This window comes from Nycticebus coucang, chromosome 4 (genome assembly GCF_027406575.1).
Source record: "Nycticebus coucang isolate mNycCou1 chromosome 4, mNycCou1.pri, whole genome shotgun sequence".
NCBI classification, from domain to species: Eukaryota; Metazoa; Chordata; class Mammalia; order Primates; family Lorisidae; genus Nycticebus; species Nycticebus coucang.
The window spans coordinates 13,342,811-13,356,986 of record NC_069783.1 but is presented as its reverse complement, the minus strand read 5'-3'; positions in this window follow the sequence as shown (position 1 = coordinate 13,356,986).

Genomic DNA, 14,176 nt, shown 5'->3' with positions numbered 1-14,176 from the left:
TTCAGTGCAAGTAATACCTAATAAACTAGTTCAATTTGCCAGGCTAGACTTGTCAGAGTCATCTTTTGGTCTCTCTTCATCTTAGTTTGGAGGGCTTTACTATACCATCCCAGGATTTTCTATAAATATCATAATGTGTTATTTTTTTGACATATTGTGGAATTTAGTTTGCTGATATTTTGTTGAAGACTTTTGTGCTAAGTTTATCAGGGAGAGTGTAGTTTTCTTTAGTTGTTATATCTTGTCTGGTTTTTGTATCAGAGTTGTGTTGGCCTCATAAAATTTGTTAGGAAGAAATCCCTCTGCTTCAAAGTTTTGGGAGAATTTGACAGGAATTGATATTAATTTTTCTTTAAAAGGAGAATTTTGTGGTGAAGCTATATAGTCCTAAGCTTTTACTTTTAGGGAAAAATTTTATTACTGTTTCAATATTGTTCCTTGCTATTGATCTGTTCAATACTTCTATGTCTTCCTTGTTGAATTTTGGTAGGTTGTATATTCAGGAATTTATTCCCATTTCCTCTAGATTTTCAAGTTTATTGACATATAGTTTTTTATAGTAGTCTCTAATGATCCTCTGTATTTCTGAGGTATCCATTGTAATGTTTCCCTTTTTGTTTCTGATTTTATTTATTTGGGTATTCTCTCTCTTTTTTTAGATAAAAAACTGTCAATTTTGTTTGTCTTTTTGTTTTGTTGTTTTTTTTTTGTTTGTTTCTACTCTGATCTTTATTTCTTTCCTTCTGTAAATTTTGATTTTGTTTTTTTATTTCTAATTTAGTTCCTTGAGATGCATTGTTAGGTTTTTTTATTTGAAATATGTCTATTATTTTGGTGTATTTCTATAAAGCTGCCTCTTAAAACTACTTTGCTGTATCTCATAGATCTTGTTTGGTATGTTGTGTTTCTATTATCTTTCTGGTTTTTTTTTTTTGTTGTTGTTGTTTTTTGCAGTTTTTGGTCAGGGCTGGGTTTGAACCCACCACCTCTGGCATATGGAGCCGGCGCCCTACACCTTTGAGCCACAGGCACTGCCCTCTACTTTCTTTTGTTTCAACAATTGCTTAATTTCATTCTTAATTTCTTCTTCTACCCATTGGTTGCCCAGGAATGTGTTTGTGTTCCCAAGTTCTTCTTAATATTGGTTTCTGGCTTTATTTCACTGTGGTCATATAAGATGATTGATACTATTTCAGTTTTTGAAAAATTCCTTGAGATTTGTTTTGTGGCATAAGATGTGGTCTCTTCTGGAGAATGTTCCATATACTAATGACCAAAATGTGTATTGAATGAAATGTTCTGTGAATTTCTGTTAGGTCCATTTGGTCTATGGTACAATTTAAATCTGATGTTTCTTTGTTGACTTTCTACCAGGGGTTTCTAGCCTGTGTCCCTTGGACAGAATGTTGATAATTTCAGGCCTGTTTTATTTATCTGTGGTGTTGGATATTGTGAAAAGCATGACAAACTATTTTTGTTTAACAGCCTTAATTAGCATTTGTGTATTTAATATATGGCTTAAGGTGACTTTTATCCTTTCAATTTGTGGCAGAGGAGAAGGAATGTTGGATACCTCAGATCGAGATGATCTGTCCAATGCTGAGAGTGAGATTTTGAAATCCACAAGTATTATTGTGTCAGGGTCTATCTCTCCCTTTAGATCTAATAATATTTGCTTTATGTAGCTGGGTGCTCCAATTTTGGAACACATACATATTTAAAGTTGTTATATTCTCTTGCTGAATGGATATCTTTATTATTATGTCTTTCTTTATCTCTTTTTACATATTTTGACTTAAAGTCTATTTTGTCTGATATGAGTATGGCTACTGCTACTATTTGCTTTTGATTTCTGTTTGCAGGGGATATCTTTTTCTCCACCTTAGCTTTCAGTCTGTGTGTTTTTACACAAGTGAGATTCTTACAGGCAGCATTTAGTTGGCTCTTGTTTGTTAACCATTCAGGTAGTTTATATCCGTTAAATGGGGGAATTTAATGCATTTATATTCAATGTTATTATTAAGAGTTGAGACTTCTCTCATTGGATTGGTTGTTTTCTAAAAATTTTTTCCATGTTTTCTCTCTTTTCATCTATATTTGTGGTTGGGTGGTTTCGTAATAAGGTTCAATTCCTTTCACTTTCTCCCTTATGTATTGACTGTACCACTGAATGTTTTGCATGTTTTTAAAATTGTGGTAATTGTCTTTTCATTTTCAGATGTAAGACTCCTTTGAGCATTTCTTATAAGGTTATTTAGTGGTGATGAATTCTTTTAATTTTTATTTGTCTATGAAAAATTTTATTTTCTCCTTTATTTCTGAAGGATAGATAGTTTTGTTGGGTATAGTATTCTTCACTGACAGTAGTTTTCTTTCAGTACTTAAGATTATGTCATCCCATTCTCTTCTGGTCTGTAAGTTTTTTCTTAGAAATTTACTGTTAGTCTAATGAGGATTTCCTTAGATGTGACTTGATGTTTTTCTTTTGCTGATTTTATAATTCTTTGTCTTTTGACAATTTGACTATTATGTGCCTTGGAGAGGGCCTTTTTGAGTTGAATCTATTTGGGGCTCCTTGAGCTTCTTGGATCTGGATGTCCATCTCTCTCCTATGACTTGAAAAGTTTTCAGCTATTATTTCATGAAATATGTTTTCTACATTTCTCCCTTTTTCTTCTCCTTCTGGAATACAACTAATGTAAATATTTGTTTTCTTGATGATGTCCCATAAATCCTGTAGGCATTCTTTATCTTTAAATTTTTAATTCTTTATTTTATTTGGAATTTATGCTGTCTCAAAAGATTTGTCTTTAAGTTCAGAAATTCTTTCTTATGCTTAGTCTAGTCTGTCATAGAAGTGCTTGATTGTATTTTCCATTTCATCTATTGAATTCTTTACCTCTAGGACTTATTTGGTTCTTTTTTCTGATCTATATTTCTTTGTTGAATTTCTCATTCAAATCATGAATTATTTTCCTGATGTCGTTGAATTATCTATCTATGTTTTCTTGTATCTCACTGAGTTCTCATAACATTATTATTTTTAATTCTTTTTTTTTGATAATTCATATATTTTCTGATGATTAAATCTGTTACTAGAAAATTATTATGCTCCCTTGAAGGTGTCATGTTTCCCTATTTTTTGATATTTAGTGTATCTCTATGTTAATTTGTACACATCTGGTAGAATAGTTACCTCTTTCAATATTATGTAGTAAATTCATTAAGAAAGACTTATTTGTATGGATGAGTCTTGGTCTGTTGGTTCTTTGGGGCAAGTGGTTTTGGTTCTAGGTAGATGCTCTAGTATAGTTTCTGTGTAGCTGCTTCAGCCTGATCCATGCTAGTGATGCTTGTGAATGTCTCTGTGGCATATGCTAAGAGAGGTTGTGGTAGTGGTGGTATAGTTTTTCTGGGGGTGGGCTTGTCAAGCTGTTTCTCAGGTTGAAGGTGCATATATGCATGTGGTAGATCAGCCAACTTGGGGACTAGCTTTCTGGGATTGGGGCCACAGAGATCTTATTCTCATTGAGGGTATGGATATACAGTTGCTCAATTGGCCTGGGGGTGTTCCTGCCAGGGGTGGCCCACATGGCTATTTCCCAGATTCAGGGCACAGGAACAGGTACTCAGGTGACCCTTGGGACATTTTAGATTTTTATAAAGCAGATTTAATAGTCTTTTTTCTCAGCTATTTAAATCTTGTATGTACTTAGAAAATTGATACATATAAGTTATTTATACTATTGGGTGGAGAGCTGCTGGCACTTGTTCAAAAAGTTCTAATTTACCTTCCCTCAGAATTAAAACCACATCATTTTTCTCCTAGTGTAGGTTTGCAAAACACAAATACTTTCCTGTCTCCTCCCTATCCTGTCTTCTCTATGCCAGGTAAGGAATTTAGAAAATTAATTAGTTTTTGATTGAGGAAAAAAAGATAAAATTCCACTCAATTCTTATTCATATGTCAAAATAAAATGCTTAGGCCCTACAATACCAAAACTATTATATAACTTAAAAAAATATTCCTTTTTTTTTTTTTTGGTATTTTTATAATTTTATTGATGCTTGATTGTTTTTTCCCAAGTATTTTTCTGCTTTTATTTTTTTTTTCTATTGTTGTTTTAGCTGGCTGGGACTGGGTTTGAACCCATCGCCCTTGTATTTGTGGCCCTACAAAACCAAAGCTATTACATAACTTAAAAAATATTCTTTTTTTTGTATTTGTATTATTTTTATTATTTTATTGCTGCTTGATTGTTTTTCCCCAAGTATTTTTATGCTTTTATTTTTTCCCATTGTTGTTTTAGCTGGCTGGGACTGGGTTTGAACCCATCACCCTTGATGTACGTGGCTGGTGCCCTGCTGACTAAGCTATGGGCATCACCTTAAAAAATATTCTTAAAATAATAGCAAAGCAATAATAAAACAAAGCCAATGTTTTGGAAAATAATCATACTTATCATTTAATGATTTGATAGTCTCAAGAAAAAGTTGAAAATATTTATAGGATTTTAATGTCTCCTGGTTGTATCATTCTAGCACAGGTACAAGGAGGCAGTGTTATATGAATGTGAAGTCAAACAGTCTGCACAAAGGAAATGGGCTTCCATCTTATTTCTGCCATTCACTACGTATAATCTTATTGGCTATTTTGGAGCCATATTTTATTTTCATGTCTAAAAGGGATAAATGTAGCTCTTGCTCCACCAATTTCACAAGATTGCTGCGCATATCAAAGAAGATGATGGATGTAAGAGTTTTTTTTTTTTTATTGTTGGGGATTCCTTGAGGGTACAATAAGCCAGGATGTAACAGTTTTTTTTTTTTTTTAATAAAATTGTGATTTACTGTAAAACACTAGAGCAGCGGTTCTCAACCTGTGAGTCATGAACCACAGGAACTGTATTAAAGGCTCATGGCATTAGGAAGGTTGAGAACCACTGCACTAGAGGTTAATGTTATTATTGGGCAATCAGACTAAACGAGGCCTGTGTTCAAGGTGGTTCCTCTTTGAGGACCAGAGTGACTGGTATTTCTTACATTCACATTGGTTTATGTCCCTTTAGCAACTGGGCAGGCAAGGATATCCCTGAGATCCAGAGGCTGTAAGTGGCAGAGGCTCCCTGCTGCCTGTCTTTCCTCTCATGGAGGTGCAATCAAAGTATGATGGATGTTTCCAGTAGACCACATGGAAGATGGACTGCTCTGGGTCAAAGATCCCCAAATCAAGGACCTCTTATTTTTTATTTTTACATTTTTTTTAGGCCATAGAAGATATATACATCCATTTACATCATCTTGTCCATAAATGTGTGTCTTGGGTCTAACAATGTTTGCACTCCATTGGCCTTGTTTTCTTTTTCTTTTTTTTTTTTTTTTGTAGAGACAGAGTCTCACTGTACCGCCCTCGGGTAGGGTGCCGTGGCGTCACACGGCTCACAGCAACCTCTAACTCTTGGGCTTACGCGATTCTCTTGCCTCAGCCTCCCGAGCAGCTAGGACTACAGGCGCTCGCCACAGCGCCCGGCTATGGCCTTGTTTTCTTGATGCTCCTGCATGTCTGAGATCTTCTGAACAATGAGATTACTCACTGTAAAGAGGGAGCTGTCTCCTCTGTCCCAGAGACATTTGTTCCTATTTTAATAAGGAAATAAAGTTTTGAGACATGCTTTTATTTTCCTTAGAGGCAATCGCTTATATCCCAGATTGGAGACTTATCTTTTTTTTTCCCATGAGATTTGTTTTCATTCCAGAGAAAAATATCTCCCTCCTTCCCTCCAAAAGGCAAGATGGGAATATGGGAAGATATGTCATTAGTACAAAGTAATATTTTGAGGTTCTTGAACCTGTGGTGCAAACTTCTGTGGTGCAGGGACAGCTGTCTCTCATCATATGCCCTGCGGGGATTGTCATGTTGCCATATGGGGAAGTGACATATGCTTCTTTGCTCTGCCTCCTCATTCACTATCTTCTCTCTCTGTACACACACATACATATACATGTGCATATGGATATATACTTGTATAATATGGCAGGCTGCTTTGCAAGCTTGCAGGTGTGGTAACATCTTACATCTTTGACAGCTTTGGCCTTAACAGTTAACTTCCTGCATTACTTACTGGGCCTACTTGAAGCAACAATCACATACAGCTTCACTTGGGCTTTGGAAATGTTAATAACCTTAGTAGTTCAAGTTTAGAATCTTTGGCTGAGGGTCAGAGACTTTTTTTTTTTATTGTTGGGGATTCATTGAGGGTACAATAAGCCAGGTTACACTGATTGCAATTGTTAGGTAAAGTCCCTCTTGCAATCATGTCTTGCCCCCATAAAGTGTGACACACACCAAGGCCCCACCCCCTCCCTCCGTCCCTCTTTCTGCTTTTCCTCCCCCCCATAACCATAATTGTCATTAATTGTCCTCATATCAAAATTGAGTACATAGGATTCATGCTTCTCCATTCTTGTGATGCTTTACTAAGAATAATGTCTTCCACGTCCATCCAGGTTAATACGAAGGATGTAAAGTCTCCATTTTTTTTAATGGCTGAATAGTATTCCATGGTATACATATACCACAGCTTGTTAATCCATTCCTGGGTTGGTGGGCATTTAGGCTGTTTCCACATTTTGGCGATTGTAAATTGAGCTGCAATAAACAGTCTAGTACAAGTGTCCTTATGATAAAAGGATTTTTTTCCTTCTGGGTAGATGCCCAGTAATGGGATTGCAGGATCAAATGGGAGGTCTAGCTTGAGTGCTTTGAGGTCTCTCCATACTTCCTTCCAGAAAGGTTGTACTAGTTTGCAGTCCCACCAGCAGTGTAAAAGTGTTCCCTTCTCTCCACATCCACGCCAGCATCTGCAGTTTTGAGATTTTGTGATGTGGGCCATTCTCACTGGGGTTAGATGATATCTCAGGGTTGTTTTGATTTGCATTTCTCTAATATATAGAGATGATGAACATTTTTTTCATGTGTTTGTTAGCCATTCGTCTGTCGTCTTTAGAGAAAGTTCTATTCATGTCTCTTGCCCATTGATATATGGGATTGTTGGCTTTTTTCATGTGGATTAATTTGAGTTCTCTATAGATCCTAGTTATCAAGCTTTTGTCTCATTGAAAATATGCAAATATCCTTTTCCATTGTGTAGGTTGTCTCTTTGCTTTGGTTATTGTCTCCTTAGCTGTACAGAAGCTTTTCAGTTTAATGAAGTCCCATTTGTTTATTTTTGTTGTTGTTGCAATTGCCATGGCAGTCTTCTTCATGAAGTCTTCCCCCAGGCCAATATCTTCCATTGTTTTTCCTATGCTTTCTTGGAGGATTTTTATTGTTTCATGCCTTAAATGTAAGTCCTTTATCCATCTTGAATCAATTTTTGTGAGTGGGGAAAGGTGTGGGTCCAGTTTCAGTCTTTTACATGTAGACATCCAGTTCTCCCAACACCATTTATTGAATAGGGAGTCTTTCCCCTAAGGTATGTTCTTGTTTGGTTTATCAAAGATTAGGTGAAATCCTACGGTATGCATGTGCTGGGTGCTGTCTGTACTAGGTGCTGGAATCTCTGCAGCTAACAGAAGGAAGCACGCAGACCTGCCTTTGGTCAGAGACTTTTTAAAGCAGTCTTTGAAAAGAAACAGGCAAATCTTTTTCTAATGGGTATTTACTGCACTAAGGGAATAACCTGAGGTTGAGGATGTGCTTCCTATTTGCTAGTCTGTATGTTAGTCCTGGATGTCAACTTTGCAGCATTTCTTTGGAAATAGATTACTATACCTGTATGGGATTCCTGGAGACTGGTTAAAAGTGAGGTTATTCACTTTTCTTGTCTATGTCCAAAAGCCTTTGTGATATAAGGGACAGAATTTTTGCTTTCTGTTAGTTAAGGCGTTTTTCCCTAAGCAGATGTTATTCTTGAAACTAGTTCAACATTTCCACAGAGCACTGGACCCAGAGTTGAACCTGTATCAGAATCAAATGCTAGTTCTGACTATTATTAGTTTGATAGCTTTGGGGGAAAAATCACTTGAATTTGGTCATCTTTAGTTTCTTCACTGATTAAATTAGTATGACTAGACTAATTAATAGGACTTTTCTAAGGATCCAAAGGGGCAATGGGCGTAATATGTTTTTTAAACTGTGAGGTTGCAATAACTAGATGCATATAAGACTTTTAAACATTTAATTTATTTATTTGCTATTAAAATTATTTAAATATCCGATATGGCTATGTGCTCTTTCCTACTATATTTCTAGATAGGGATTGAACATAATGCAAGGTATACCTGATTTCACATTTTCTAGTCTCTTTATAAGTTTCAGAAGGGCATTTAATTATCATGGTAGAAAGTGAAATCAGGAAAACAAGTAGCTTCTATCAGAGATGTTTAAGCCTTGAGAAATGGTGGACTATCCAGAGTGATTTCTGAGGCACAATTTACCCCCAATAGATAGTGCCTTGTGGAAGGGATATGACAAAGGGACATTAGGCTCTGGTCAGGCCCCTCATTATCTAAATGCTCTAAGTATCAAAGGCACCCCAGGATGGGATAGATCTGAGAGTTCATTTGGCATGAGAAGTTGTGCTGTAGACTTGAAGTGGCATCAGGGAACCACGGGAGAGAATTAGAGATACATCTGTTTCCCTAGTGAATTAGCTCTGAGATGTGGAAGCCTATAGCAATGAAGAGTGGCATACTCTTGTCTACAGGGACAGAACTGAAGGAGTCCTTTGACTGAGGAATCCAGCAAGTAGGAGAGAGTGATTCCCCCTGGAGACCCTTCAATGGCAATGGTTGTTTGGCATTTTCATTCCAAAGGTTGTTCCTGGTGTGATCACCTTTGTTGATTGTCATTGCTGGCTGTCATTGGTGCTGCAAGGTGTTGCCATGGCTAATAGGAAAATTATCAGTGGGAATCCATATCAGAACATCTGTTGCACAGCAACATCCTTAAGCATTATTTTGTAAATTTTCATGATAGGTCTATAAGTCAGGTATTATTACCTGCATTTTACAAATGTAGGAGCTGACACTTGAAGAGCTTAAGTAACTTGACTAAAATCATGCAGTGTAATAAATCATGGATCTGGGATTTGAACTTAGATCAAATGCCAAAACTCCAGCTCTTTTTATTTTCAACACATTTTGTTACTTAATGGGAGTCAGCCTCTGCTATCATTCCAGTGGTAATTGTGCTTTGTATGTGAAATTAGGCAAAGATTTGTTTTGTCTTCGATGTACTTTCTACTGCAGAGAAAGAACAACATCCCAAAAGATAATCAGAAGATAGTAGAAGCCCAGACACTCTGGGTTAGAGACAGGGCTATTAACAGGGACCTTTTACATTAAGTCTGCCTACTGATTCCAGGTGACATACATAGCTCACAAGTGAGGGAAGAAAAGACCTTTTACAAGGAAAAAGATTGTAAGGAGAAGAAAAACTCCTCATCTCCTTCAAATAAATAGCATAATTAAAAAAAATCAAGACAGCCAAGGATAGTGAATTATAAGATATGGTTGAATTAAACATTATGAATATATGAAACCAGTATTAAAAGAGAAAATCAAAAACATTGACAGAATTGGCTTCCTACCCATCAAACAGTATGCCACTGAATGAATCTCTGCATTCACTGCTAGCTTCTAATTGGGATTACTCATCATGTGGGGAAAAAAGATCCTGGTGGCACTCAGTGGCTGGCCTTAGATAATTGGCTCACCTAGTGCATTCTGATAATTTAGTTTTAAAATCAGTTTGAATGCTATGAAGATGAAAATCAGCACATATATTGAAAATGCCCTTGGAAGGAAGCAAAGTAAAATGATAAATGGTCCTGAGTCCTTGCTAGGCATCGTGTCCGAGGTCCCCTGGGGTGATGGAGAATTCCTGACTGGTTTAATGTCTACCTTAATGATGACAAAGGAGGGCTAACCAGTGTGTAATGATGTTTTAAGTAGATCTTAAGTGAAGGCTCATGCACAACATCAAGGAGCAGAGAAATACAAACAGACACCGAATACCTGCAAACCTCCCCCTGCAGCAATGAGGATTATAACACCAAGAAAGCTCACAGGACCAGGTAACACGTGAAACCTGAGAGTATCTGTTGGCCTGTCCCCAGTGTGGATATTGGCTAGATATGCATAGCCAGGTGGCTTCTTTGGACATCTGAGTTTGCAATGCAGGTGCTTAGAAAGCTGGGAGAGACATTTAGTAGTTTATATTTTTAATTTTAAACAAATAGTTATGATTAAGGAAAGTTTTCTTTTTATAGGTACATACAAAGAAGCATAAAGAATTGGCTTTAGTCTTATCACCAAAAAGAAATCACCTTTGACCTCCTTGTGTGAACCTTTCCTATTCCAATATAGATTTTAATTTTTAAAGTATAATTGTGATCATATTGTGTGAGTAATTTGTATATTTTGTTATTATTTAGTAAGCATTTTCTTTTTTAAACCATCTTCATAATTATATGTTTCAGTAGCTTTATAGTAATTCCTTAAATAGATGTAGTGTGGTCAACCATGCCCCTATTATTATCTAGCATTTTATTTTTATTTTTTTTCATTCTCATAATACCATGATGAATATCTCTGTGCATAAAATCTATTTCCTAGCTTCTAAAGAATTCCTTTGGATTAATTTCCAAAGGTGGGATTTCTGGATCAAAGAATGTGACAAGTTCTCTACACATGGTGACAATATGTTTCCCAAAGGGACTGGATGACTTTCGTCTGTTATAATATTTGCTGATTAGAACTAGGTATTCTCAGTTTTGAATTCTGCTAATTTAAATTAAAAGGTACATATTTGTTTCATGTATATTTATTGGGTTTCTATTAAAATGAAATATTTTCTCAAGTTGTTCCTTTTCTTTTTTTTAAAGTACAATATAGGATTTTAAATCAAGTTGTTTCTTGCTGTTATTTTTTTTTTTTCAAGTCCTTTGCCTTGACTCTAGCCTAACCATCCTCTACGAGTTGCTAGAATTCCTCCTAGAAGCAATACCCTCTTTATGTGGTCCCTCCCTGAAATCGTTCAAAGGCTCTCTGTGTCTACAGAAGTGAGTAAATTTTGTACCCTCTGCACAAAGCCAGCACGGTATAGTCCAAGTGACGGCACTGCCTGGTAGTGGGCAGCTGCTTGGTAAATACTGAAGCAAATAGTCTCTTCAGAGTGGTGCACTGAGGAACTCATATGTGGTCACATACTTCTCACAGTCTAGCAGGTAGGCAACCAAGGTTTCTTTGATTATAGAATCTGGATGAAGGAAATCCTGCGACTTGGCCCCACACCTTCCCTTCACAGTCCTCAGGGGACAGCAACACAGGGACAAGCCTCTGTCTGGGAGTCAGATCTTCCTAGGCCCCAGGTCCTCCTCTGCCACTGTGTGGCTGTGGCCTGGGGCAGTCCTTTAACCTTTGAACAATCCTCTGAGCGTTGTGAGGATAAAGTGAAGTTATGAAAGAAAAGGACCTAGTGCATTATGTCAATGAATAGCTGAATGAAAGGCTCTTCTAAATAAATAATCCTGCCCTTTAAAACATGAGGTATCTTGGTATCTAAAAAGGTCAAATTCATAGAAGCAAAGAATAGAATGGTAGATCCTAGGGGGTTGGGGAGGGATAGAGGGGAGTTTCCAATCAACAGGTCTATAATTCCAGTTATGGAAATAAATTTGTTCTAGAGATCTGGGGTACAAAGTTGCACCCATAGGGAACAATACTAAGCGTCCACCCCCCACCCCCACTGGAAGAATAAGAGCTTGTCTCAGGCCACACATTAAATACACAGACATGAGGAAAGCTGATTAGCATAAGAAAGGCGCATGCCTACATTTTTGCTTTTCATGACCTCTGACACCACAGATAAGCAAAAAAAGTCATCACAAAATCAGCCTGGGCCCCACAGGTCACAGGTTGGACACGCCTGCAAGTGCATACAGAAAAGTTAAGAGTGTAGAACTCATGTCAAGCATTCTTACAATAAAATAAAATTAAAGAAAATGTAGTTCTCAGCATTTTATTTTTAGAAGCACAAGAACCACAGACTTGCCAAAATCCCCAATATGGATCATAATAAGTCTGGGTAAAACAACGTTTAACTGTTGTCAGGTATTTAAGGTCACAATCTGGGAGGAAGCTCTTCCAGCTTTCCTTAAAGAATTCAGATTTTGACTCTCTTAGTATAAATAATACCACTTTTCTACTGAAAATACACACTTTACCATACGATAAAAGCTGATATTTGCCCCTTACTGTTTGATTCCTAAAAACACTTTTCAAAGTCATAAAAATAACTGTGTTTTCTCACTTACGGTTGGCAAGTAACACATTACTGAATGCCAGTTTTAGGGACACTCTCAAGGATTCTTGTAAAATGTTGAAAGAAATATAAAAATCCAAATAATCTAATAACAAAAATATTTTTCAAAAGAGCAAAACCTTTTTCTTAGATCTAAGTGAATAATATTTAAAAAACTCAAAAACTGTAATTTTTGTATACATTTCCAGATCTAGACATCATTTATTTGAAAAATGTGCCATCAAATCAGAAAACATGAATAAAAGGGAGTACAAAAACCATTGCTGTGCTAAACAAGCTGGATAGTAAAGAAATGATTTTACACATTGAAGAAAACTAAGTCTATTAGTGACCAGAGGCCGGGAATTCAATTTGTGCAAATACCTTGACATTGTGCATATGAATCCTTGGCTCTGAAATGCATTCCTAAATGTTATAGATTTCAGTCGCCTAAAAATAATTTAAAGTATGTCCTGATTTTTTTATGGCATTTTAAAAGCTAGATGTCTGAAAACGAGTGGAAATTTCTCAAGTTGATTTATCTTTCACAAGTCATAGGAGTAAAGCTGATTTGCTGATACTGTGTCCTGCATTTATCTTATGGGAGTGAGAGACTTTCTAATTAAAATGAATCCAGTCGAAAACTTGAAATATCAGGTGCTTTAATACGATTTGCCTTTTAATAACCAAGACTATCTTGCCATAAATATTTTACCGCTGGTTGTTGGAATCTAATTCCAAAAGGTGACATAGTGATGATGTCTTCTGGGAAACTGGAGTCTGAGGTTTTGCCAGGAAAGCTTGCAGACCTGTGGGCTGGGCCGAGGCACTGGAGAGGGAGGCTTGGGGGGCTTTGTCCCCTCACACATGGGAACCTACACAAGCAGCCAGCCTTTGGAGAAAGAATGAGGGATGTCCCTCCGTCCATGTACGTGATACAGTGCAGCTCACCCCTCTTCCCTCCTGTATCAGTTTACTCTTTGTCAGAGCAGTGATGACTGTGAGAAGGGGGAGGTAAGCTTCGTGGGTGTGGGAAGCTGGGTTACTGGCTGCTGTGTTCACAGTACCTAGAAACAGACCCAGCTCATAGTAAGCACTACCTGAGTCCTTCCTGAGAGAATGAGTGAATTGTCTTCATAAACGTAGATTTTCTTTGTTCATTCAAAAGCACCACCTGCAGAATCAGCTGCTTCTCCGGGAGAAGAAGGGCCTAGACTGTCCCACCTCCTTCCTTCACCCACATTCCCATTCTTAAAGCCAAGTTAAGGTGCTACATCCTCCCTCCCCCACAAATGCTTGCCTTAATCGCTGCTCTGGAAATTAATTTCTCCCTGCTCTGAACAGCTCGGGTGTTTAAAAATACTTTATATTGTGTTAGACTATTTTATAAATATATATAAAAATATATTTCAAATTATACCTTGTTTGCCATTGTGTATAGTTATAGTATTCTAGTCTATTCTAACTATTGTAATACATTTGTAATACAACTATGCTGGTTTTCTCTTGGACTCTGAAACCCATGAGGATAAGAATTGAGTTATACTCCTCTTTTGATCACCTAACCTGTCTGATATCTTAAATCATATATAGTAGATAATCAGTACATGATTTTGGAATGAGCAGGCAATTATAATAGTATGTATACACACACACAAACACACATATATATATATATAAAATATGCATTTACAAAAATTCTGGTGAAAAAGATCTGGGAAGTAGACCAAAGACATCCAGTTTCTCAGGAAATCAGTAAGATGTTATATAGTCTATTTTATTTGAACACCTTTAAGACAGTGACTGCGCAAAGGCTTTGCCTTTCCTGTGAAGTGGGGCCCTGTGCCTGCCCAGAGTGTGTCCCCATCA